Source organism: Corvus kubaryi, unplaced genomic scaffold (genome assembly GCF_017639235.1).
Source record: "Corvus kubaryi isolate FWS band 111438036 unplaced genomic scaffold, C.kubaryi_AGA036_p1.0 37395, whole genome shotgun sequence".
Lineage (NCBI taxonomy): Eukaryota > Metazoa > Chordata > Aves > Passeriformes > Corvidae > Corvus > Corvus kubaryi.
The window spans coordinates 221358-231993 of NW_024581134.1; the positions used below are offsets into that span (position 1 = coordinate 221358).

A 10636-nucleotide genomic window follows, 5' to 3' on the forward strand; every position below is an offset into this window, starting at 1 on the left:
CACATGGACTGTAGCTATTTCGGAGTAGAGAAAAATACATCCTAAGCTGACAGGGATCTCAGCATTCAGCCTCATTGGCCAGCCAGGAAGCAGACCAAGTGGCCTTGTTGCTCTCTGAAGTCTCTACTCACTGATTTTGGACTCCCTGGAGTTGGTTGTAAGACAAGCACTGTTTTAGTGGAACTTTTCCTGGCAACAGTGATTTGCCCTAAGCAGGGATGTGGGATTAATAACCTTACCTTGCTTCCTGAAAGGAAGAAAGAAACTGGAGGTGGGTTTGGGTGGCATGGAGGACGTCAGGCAGATTGAGAATGTCACCTCCAAGCACTCCATAGTTTGGAGCAAGTGTGGAACATTACTGAAAGGAAATTTGGGTCCCAGCACCCAAAGCCAGGAGCCATGGGACCAGCTGTGCCTTCAGATACTTCTATTTTCCTTGCTTTGCTAACAGATGGTACCTTAGGCTCTTGAAATAAATAACATTTTGTTGCCTAAGCTACGAATGCTGGCACGAGCTTTCAGATAAAAAGAAAATACCCATGTATGGGGCTGTGTTATGAGGATGCTTTTAAAATTGCTGGAATTACCAGGAAAAGGGAGGGCTCTAAGTGTTCCCATCCCACTGACAGTAGCAGGGATTGCTGGATTGGGCTCTCTCATCTGACAAATGCTGAGCAGGGTTCCAGGAGCACATGGGGCTGTATCCACCAGCCTGCTCACTAATGACAGAGCCACCAGATCAGTGTGTGGGCACTGCCTCATTGCTGTTTTAGTCAATAAACCCCACTCGGTGAAACCACCAGCATGTTTATTACAAATAATATTTGACAGGATGAAATTAGCACATAGATGCTCTTATGTTGGTTAATGAGGTCTGAAATCTAATCCTATAAATCATCAACAACAGCCAGCTGGTGACAGATAAAAAGTAGAGAGGGTGGTTATAACACATCTACATCACTGTGGTTTAAAATAGCAGCATACCTTCATGCAGGATAGCATGGATTAGGAAACAATCAGGTGTTTACCCTGGTTGCAGAGTTTCCCTTTCAAGCAGACATCATGCTGGGGAGCTGGGGTGCAGTTCAGAGCTGCTGAAGCAATTGAGCCTTCCACTACATCCAGTTGCAGGTTGGTGGCCCCTTCAGTCAGCTGTTGGGTGAGAAAGACCTGATCAGGTTGTCCTTCCAACAAAGAAGTTGCAGCTGCTATGACAGAACAGGCTACATCTGAGTTTACAGATCAAATGGAAAGAAAAGTGTCTGTGTGATTTCCAACCCTGACTGGTACCAGTGAAAATAAAGGCAAATCATGGCCAGTCTGAAATTGTTGAACATTTATAAGAAATACATGCTCTAATTTGCAGTATTTAGCATCCAACAGAAACCCTCGTTCTCACGACTTAGGAAGCAGTCAGGCTTTCTAAATGTATGTCTATTCTTATTCAAACACAACAGGAGCAAGTAAATGACTTTATTACATTTACTGTCCAGTATTTTTTATTTAGGAAGTAAATCTACTTGAAAGACCACCACAGGTAGCAGGAGAAGAGGAGGCAAGAGTGTGTGAGGCACCACAACCACTCCCCACCTCCCATGCACAGCTGAATCACAGCTGCAAGCACATCTCTGCACACAGTTCTCTTCATAGCTGGGCTGGTTTATGGGCACACACATCTCCTGCTTTAGTGCCCAATTCACAGTGTATTTAGTACTGGGAACAAATTCCAGGACTACTTATTTATTTACAACCTCCAGTCATCACCTGGGGTTGTATCTGACTGGTCTAGGCAGCCCTTCCACCTGTGCCTCCTAGCAAGCACTGCAACCTTTGCATAGAGGGTAAATAAGCACCTTCTGGCCTGTTCTATGCCTTACACAAGCACTTTCCAGAAAAGCAGACTATTCTTCCCTGTAGGCTGGGTTCTGGGAGAGAAGTATATCGTAAACGTTTAATATATGACTAAATACTGTGCAAAAATTATAGCCCTAAATATTTACTCACTGCTGCTTGCCCTGTGCTTTAAATTATCCTATGATGGAGTTATAAAATACCCACACATATTTAAGCTTTCTCCTGTTTTGTAACCTGCTACAGTCTGATGCATCACTGGGGGTTTCACATCAATTTTAACAGTGTTCATTTGGTTTCCCACCTATGCAAATGTGCTGCTAACACTTCACCCCTGTTGTTTCAGTGTTCAATAGCATCCTACAACAGTATAAGATTTTCTATGGAGAGGGAGCTGCAGGTGTTTATCCCGGAGAAAAGGAGGCTTGAGGGGGACCTTTCTGCTCTCCACATCTACCCAAAAAGATGGTGTAACAAGGTGGGGGTCAGTCTCTTCTCCCAAGCAGCAAACAGTAGGGCAAGACGAAGTGGCCTCAAATTGTGTTAGGGAAGGTTTGGACTGGATACTGGGAAGAAATGCTTCATAAAAAGGGTTATCAAGAACTGGAACAGGCTGCTCAGGGCAGTGGTGGGGTCACCATCCCTGGAGGGGTTTAAAACGTGTGGATGTTGTGCTTGGGGACATGGTTTAGTGGTGGCCTTGGCAGTGCTGGGTTAATGTTTGGACTTGATGATCTTCTCCAGTCTAAATGAGTCTATGAGTTTTGACAATAACAACTGCAATATTTACGTATTTCTTATATTTTCCTCAGTACTTTCGTATTTCAAGTCATGTCAGCCTCCCATTGGGGAGCAGAACCTCTAGGCTGGATGCTGCAAGTATTTCCCTTACAATCAAACAGGAAATGTAGCAGAATATGTGTGAATTACTCATATTCACCAAGGAAATAACTGTGCTCTGAAAATCTGGGATGAAGAAATACCTCATCTAATAAACAATATTCATTTCTGCAAGAAAAGACTAGCTCACTGATGCATTGCATTATTTTAGCATAAGGTATGCTGTCCCCATGCTGTGAGAAAGAAACACCATTTCAGATCTCCAAGAACCAGCATATTACAGTGACACCTGTGAACATTCCTCCTACTCAGTGAACTGGGAATTAGCTCAGAAAGAAACCAAACTTCACCGTGTGTGTAAGAGGCTTTGCCTGTACTCTGGGTATTTTTTGAAGCATTCTTTCTTGCACACTGCTCACTGCAAAGATTTGTGGATGACTATTGTATTGCCCAGGGAAAAAGGAGGTTCATGAAAAGTCACTAGGAGAACCTGGAAATAGTCAATGGCAACATGATAGGCAAAGCAGGGAGCTCCCTTACTTGGCACTAATAGGTATAAAGAAACTTAATTAGTACCAGCAGTTATAGTAATCCTCAGAGACTTTGACCCTGGAGCTGATCTTAAGTGTACAACTGCTTATCATACACCAACAAGCAGGGGCAAGCTGATCAGGCTTCTCACATGGGCTACCACAGAGGAACGAGAAACCCAGGAGGAAAACAAAAACGTGTGGCACGTGTAAAGCCACTGCTAAAGCGTGGAGGCTGAAGGGGGCTGAGCTGCAGGAGGCCTCCCTGGGTCAGCCTCAGCTGGTGCAGCCCGGTGTTTGGTAAGCCCCTGGAAAGAGTTGGTGTGGGGAATGTTTGATGGAGAAGGTGTGGGTTCTGACAAGTTCATTTTGAGAAAACATGGCATTTGGGGGTTTGGAACATGAGCAGGATCTAACTCAGGATGCCAGGAAATGCTTGGACTCCTTGTGGAAAATGAACTGTCAGCAGTAACAGGAAACATCTTTGAAAAAGCTGGGCACTAATTCCAAGTATGAGGCACGGAGCAAAGAATGTGACCTGGTTACATGTCTTTTATGCTTGGATATCAAACTGCCTCCTGACCCACAAACAACAATAGATTTTGCTCAGTTGCTTGCTCTGCTGATATAACCTTATCACTCCTGACACATAAAGTGCAGTGATGGCTTTGCTGCTGCAGTCTCTATCCTTTACAGCCATACTTATGCACTATAAGATTAATCTGCAAGCATTCATTGTGAGTCTCTTAATGCAAATAACTCATTTTTTGTAGTCATTCCACAAAAAAGATTACATTTGCAAAAGGATACAGGGCTTTAAAATGTTGTCACATCTTGCACCCTATGAATGCAATGTATTTCTAAGTCAGCCTTGTCATAGGAAGCAGACACACCATTCAAAAAACCAGCAGCCTGCCTCTGTTAGTTTGAGAGGTAACAAAAATAGGAGAACTTTCCTTGATGTAAGACTGGGGAGGAGAAAAATTCTGTTCAAGTCACTATTACTGTGCATGCACTAAGGCTAACGAGTGGCAACTGCACTTCTAATAAAGGTGTACCCTGACTTACTAAACAGAGCCCTGCAGCGATCACCCAGCTGACATGGAGAGGATCCTTGCTTGGCACGTGTGCCATGGGTTAGCAAGCATAGTCCTGGAAGTGATGTTCTTGCAAAGGGGTGCTTACAGCTTCCTCTGTGACCTGACAGAACCTATCAGTGGCCAGTTTGAATATGGACAATTCTTTGAGCCACTTAAAGTTGTGACCGCCTCTGTGATCCACACTGAAGAATAGGAAACTCCGAGGCAGACCCTCTCTCTCTCGTTTCCGGCGCTGGGACAGGCGGCTGTGGGCCCGTGCAGCGGCCGGTGGGCCCAGCCCAGGCCCTGCTCGGGCCAGGCCAGGCCACGGCCATCCTAGAGCCGATGGGCCCTGTTCCACCCGCGGAACCCCCCCACAGCCCTGCTGTGGGCAGCCAGAGCAGCTTGGTTCCCCTTCTCCAGTGAGGCCAAGATTCAGCTGAAGCTGCACCGCTGTCCGGCAAAGATCATGTGATCAACAGCGATAAGCGAAACTCCAGCTGTAAGGCCTAGGTGAGATTAACCCTTTTAGTGCTGTGAAGAGCTGAAAATCTGAGGGAGAAGAAAGAGGAGATGCTTAAAGCTGAAATTCTGCTGTAAAGCTATGATGTATCAGAGTACCCGTTGTAATTTCATGAAGGCATGGGGGGGGTGGAGCGTTCAACTTGTACTTGTGAGCAAAAGCATCTGCGCTGAGATAGGCAGATGTTGATGCAGCTGTAATTTCATGAGAAATTTGAACAGGGAGAGATGGAAGCGATGAGGACTTTTGCTCCAAATGGAAAAGGAGAAAACCTCAGTTCCTAGAGATGGACCAGAGATAGTCCTAAAGATGAAGAAGACCCTTTGCTCCCAGGGAAGGAGAAGGGCCTCTGTTCTTAGAGATGAAATGGTCCCAGAGATGGGTGAAGAGAACTTTTGTTCCTGAACGGCTCAACCTTAAAATTTTACCCCAAAAACCTTCAAGAGTGGACCCTTGAAAGCAGTTGTGGGAAAAGCTGCAAGTCGGGAGAAGGGACTCACATGCAAGCAGAGAACCAACCCGGGTGGCTGTCTCGTTGTGATAGTGTTTTCATAGCATGGGCAAGAGAGACTCCTCTTCCTAAATGGACTGAACAAAAGTTATTATGGAAGTGGTAAACAGACTGAACATCTCAAGGGTTGTCTTTTTACATTGTCAGTGGTAGAAGGGAGGAAGGTGGGGGGAGGAGAAGAGTTCTGAAGGTGTGGTATGATTTTTTTTTTTTCCTTCTTTTAGGTCTGTTAATAAACCTCTTTATATTCTTTCAAGTTTGGTGCCTGCTTTGCATTTCTCCTAATTCTTATCACACAGAGGATAAACAGTAATGAGTATTTTGGATCAAACCACTACACTAAATTGGTGTTTCTGCCTGGTTACAAACCCAACCCGCTACAACACGGAATATGGGAGAGGACTCACTTCCCACCCTGCAAAGACAGTCCTTGGGACCTGGAAGAGCCTCAGTTGTCACGCCTGGGATGCCACTACTGCCACAGGAGCTGTGGTTGCCAGTGATCCCCCATCTCTCAACCAGCGTTTGGGAGGTGCTCCGACACCCCCAGTCCGTACAGAAGTCTAGGATTCAATTCCTCCTTCTGGCCTTCACAGGGCTTTTTCTGGGTTCCATCCCCCAGAACTGACCACCACTCTTTTGCAAAAGCCACACCTTTAAGTATTTGATCACCTAATCTCAAAAGGGCCTCAAGACCACAGCAATTCTCAAAGCTGGAACGACTGCCTCTGCTAGCAGTGAAAAAGAAATTACTCAAATCAACTGATGGTAGAATATTCAAGATGAATATTTAAGGAGTTTCAGAAGCTTATCAGGGATCTCAATTTTGTGACTTGTTTTCAAATTTCCTCTGTAAGTCATGTGTCAAAAAAAGAATGCAAATAAACAATGAAAAAGATATTGAAAATATTACTTCAGTCAGCAGTAAAATGAAACAATGCAATGGAAGATTAATTTCCCCTCTGCGCGTGCTGAGTGATGACACAAATACTGATTTCAAAAGATGCAAAAGGCATTGTGCCCCAAAAGATGGAGCATGATTATGAGCTTAATGGGCTGTTTAACTTGATAAAGTGCCAGTTTCTAAATAGAAGCTGTGCTTTAAATATTTAATCAAATTTTGAACAGTCTTCTATTTTTTTTCCTTGGCTAAAAACAGACACAAAAAATTTGCATTTTTCTTTAAGCATCCAAAAACATTGATAAAGAAACTAAGCACGAGGAGGAAGATTTAGGTAAATTTGAACCTATTTATTAGGTGCCTTCTAATCAAAGCAGTGAAGGTTCAGCGCAGATCCCAGCCCCTTGTCAAGCACATCACCCAACAGAGATTTGCCTGTGCCTTTTGACTTTCCAGTGGTTTACACACCTACAAGTGGGGGGGTTCTTTCCCTTGCATCCCCATGGCTCCAGTGCCTCACACCAGCATCAGTGTGGTACCACTACTGCAACCTGGAGTCCTCTCACCTCCCTTGCCCAGAGAATTGATAGCCCTGGCATAAAGCTAACAATGGGATGTGCCAAATGCAGTCTGTGCATTAAATGTCACCAGCAGGGACCCTTTGCCTCTCATCAAACCTTTTGCATTGCTACCCTCTCCCACCTGCTTGAGTCTCCATCAATATTTTAGTCCCTTCCCACCTGCAGCCCCTGAGCAGTTCAGGACATCCCCTGCTTGTCTTCCCTTCTGTCACAGGAACTTAGAAAACCTATATATTCCCATCAAAAGATACTGCAAAACATTTAAAATAACTAGAAAGATGTCAAACAGTCCTGTTGGAAGCCACGCCAAGGCCACTGGCTGCTATTTTGCCACCTTGAATACAACAAGGCAAAAGAAGGATAAAAATAAGTTCTGAGGGCCCCTCCAAGCCAGAGGGATCCCCAACCAGCCTCTGAAGGACCAGGGTGCCCAGACACTGTGGGAGAAGTGGGCTGATGGCACAGGAATCCTGGTGGTTTTAGCTTTGAACCCACAGGGGCTGGATCACCCACACTGAGCTGCCCACATTCACAATGTCACTGCTGTCCCCTGGCAGGCTCTGGCCAAAGACCAGAGCACATCACAGTAGCCCAGTTCCAAAAACCCAAGAGGCTTTTTCCTTTCCAAACACTCGCCTGTGCCCTCTCCAGTTGTCACCTCCCATGAGAGAAAAAAGCTGCTGTCCCTTTATTGCCAAGGCCACAGCAGTGGACTTTGAAAGAAGGAAATGCCTTTGTGGCCAGAAGTTTTATATCCCAATGACAGATTGCTCCCCGAGTGCAGCCAGCCAGTGTCCCCGACACGTGGCTACAGCCCCAGCCCAGCGGAGCAGGGATGAGAACAACCCCTCCAGCAGGCACAGGGCTCAGCTTCTTGCAGAAATAGGTCCTTGGCAGCCAGGAACAAATTAACATTCAAGTGAGTCTGTTTGGATAACAGAAAAAGCAAAAACTCCGCATGGCAAGTGATCCCTTTTAGAGCAGCATTACAAGCCTGGCAGTTGTCCAACTGGCACAGTAGCTCTGAAACAGTGAGCACACACCACTTAGCTGGTGATGTGTAAAGGGCACCTCTTAACAATTTCTGCCTTGAAAACTGTCTTATGAAATTTTTGAACTTGGGTTGTATTCATACATCACCCAAATCAGCTGTGTATCATTCAGCACAGCTATTAGTTCCAGACTCTAAATAAATCTAGCATCTGTGTCACTCAGCAGCAGTAACAGTGTGACACTTCTTTTTTCAGTTTGCCTGTTTTCCTTTCTTTTTGGCACAGATGGCTGGGTGACAAAGTCATGGATACTTCCTAAAGTGACTGTTTTTGCACCCTTCATTGTTTTAGCTATCAGAAGCTCCCTGTGTTTGGAGCTATAAAACCCACTGCACCCCCAGCTGCAGATTAAACTTCCCTAGAAGCTCTTTTTTCCAATCCCATTTTCACTAATGCCCTCACTGGATCAAACGTCACAGTCAGCTGTCCAAGGTGTGCTGCTCCTTCATTTTACCACAGAATATTTGAGCCAAGCCATAGGTACCTCACAGCCCAGTCTGACTTTTCTAGAAAGGTCCTGTTGGGATCATGTCTCTCCTCCACTGAGCTTCATGGGCACAAAGGCGCAAATCCAGATGGAAGAATCCTCCTCAAAGCAGCTGCCTGGAATCTGTCTGCTTTCTCAGGTCCCAGAACACTGGCCATGCTCCTTGTGGAGAGAGTAAACATTCATGTTGATGCAACCCAACGAGAGCACCCTGCCATTTACAGAGGAATGAGAAAGAACTGATGTGCACAGGCAGGGATGTCACTCACCCACACAGGCAGAAGTACAACACTCTCGCAAGGAGTAGCTCTGGAGACTTCCAACTCCTGATACACTGACAGAGGGAACCACCATATTCAGAAAGGCTTCTGGAAGCCAAGGAACTCCAAACAATGAAAATGGAAGCATGTTCTTCTGTAGGTCAGGTTACACCCACCATTCTCACTCCATTGATACCAGCGCGGTTTCCTGCAGGATAAATTCCTGATCAGCAGTAAGTTAGAAAAATAAAATCTGACCCTCATGGGGTTTTTGCCATTGTTTTTATTGCTGGGACCTTTTTTACTCCTGATCTCATTATTTCTATTGTGGAACTCATTACTTTCACTTGGTCTGCATCTATCACACAACAGCCAATTTACAAGGCTAAAATTTAATGTTAAGAAAAACCCCTCAAAACTAAAAACTAGCAATCTGAACAAAAGAGGTCTAATGAAGTAACTATATGCAAATAAGCAGATTGCATAGATAGCAGAAATGGAGAGAGAATAATAAGAAAAGAAGCAGTAATAGGAAAAGCTGCTTTAGTAACTTCAGTAGGAAAATGGGAAACTTTTTGCCTGATATATTTTTAAAGGCCAATTGGACAGGCCAGGTTTTGGAACTAGAGGACTTTGCCCCTGGCATGAGTGAGGCCCATAAGAAAAATACTCACACCTCAAGATCTGACTTTGTGAACACAATTTCTGCAGCAAATCTTCAATGTTTCTTGCCTAGTTTAAGTCACTAAGAGCCAGGTGATGGAAGGAATGGGACTACCCCAGGCATTGCATGGAAGGACACCCAGCCTGGGACACACACCCTTCCCTGCAGCCTTGCAGCATATTGGGATGTTTTTGATGCCTGCTCCTGCCCAAAGTGTTTTTGAAGCGTTTGATGCTTCCCACAGCCACCTGCAGGGGCTGGCTGAGCACAGCTCAGCTCAAGACTGACTTACAGATGGTTTTTCCTTGTGACCGGATTCATATTTGAATTGCATTAAAAGCACGCCACTCTGCACAGCCCTTTGTGGGATCAATGCCTCAAGCCATTCTGGTCATCTTCAAGAACAGGGTTGTGGCCTTTCATGCCGTATCATCGCTGCATGCCACATGCACCCCAAAAAGCAGCTGGGTTTGCAGAGTTCAGACCCCCCCACAGGACACAGCTAATGCTGCAGCTGCTTCTGAAGAGCACTTTCCCCAGACAGACTGACAGACAGCAGCCACTCAGCTCCTTGCAGAGGGACCCTGCTAACCTTTTACTCCTTCCTTCTGCAACACTACTGCAGCAGCGTAGGTTTCCTTCCCAGATCCAAATGAACTGAGCACATGGCAGTGCTATCAGCAGGTGATGTTTCGCTTGCAGGACTCCATTCGTTTTGCTCAGAAGACAAAATACCAAAACTGCCTTACTGTGCTGGCCGGACGGAGGCTCACGAGAGCATGTTGAGAGCAGCCAGGGTCACTTGTGTTTGTAGCCATTCAAGCTCAGGGGCAAAGTCTATTACAAGAGCTTTTTAGGGGTTGATTTAGAGCGCAGAGGAGAGAGGACACCCAGGGTGGTGGCAGCAAGGGGACACACAGGTCTGCTGGTACACACGACCAATGCAGAAGCCACTCTGCTGGGCTGGGGAAGACTGGGCTCCCCAGGAGGGCTGCCTGCACAGCCTGGTTCTAAGCTGCACCACCTCCCAGAGCTGGATTTTCTCCTGGGAGCAAATTCGAACTTATTTAGCTGAGTGCATCAAAAGTAAAAAATAATAGACAAAAACATCAAGAAATGTAAGACAAAATTAGCTAGGATAAAACCTGTGTGATGGGTGGCATTATAAATGCCTAGGAATAATCACAGCCCACCCAAGACTATTTTCAAAGGAAAGTAGCTCAGCTTTGATGCCTTTGGAGTCCAAGGACTTTGGCTTTTTGCTTAAACTCCTTCCATTGTGTTTTATGTTTTCTCAGGGGAAAACACAGGCATCAGAAAAGCACCCTTTTAAAGTAGGCTGCAGCTGAAGAAATGG

General features: G+C 45.5%; 1 long non-coding RNA gene across 1 annotated transcript; it reads right to left on the reverse strand.

Annotated features, from left to right (window-relative positions):
• Nucleotides 1-879: 879 nt before the first annotated feature.
• Nucleotides 880-8891, reverse strand: LOC121670255. The gene is made up of 3 exons (XR_006018090.1): nt 8625-8891; nt 8353-8517; nt 880-1152 (listed from the first exon to the last, which is right to left on the reverse strand). It is a non-coding gene; the product is annotated as an uncharacterized LOC121670255 (long non-coding RNA).
• Nucleotides 8892-10636: the final 1745 nt, after the last annotated feature.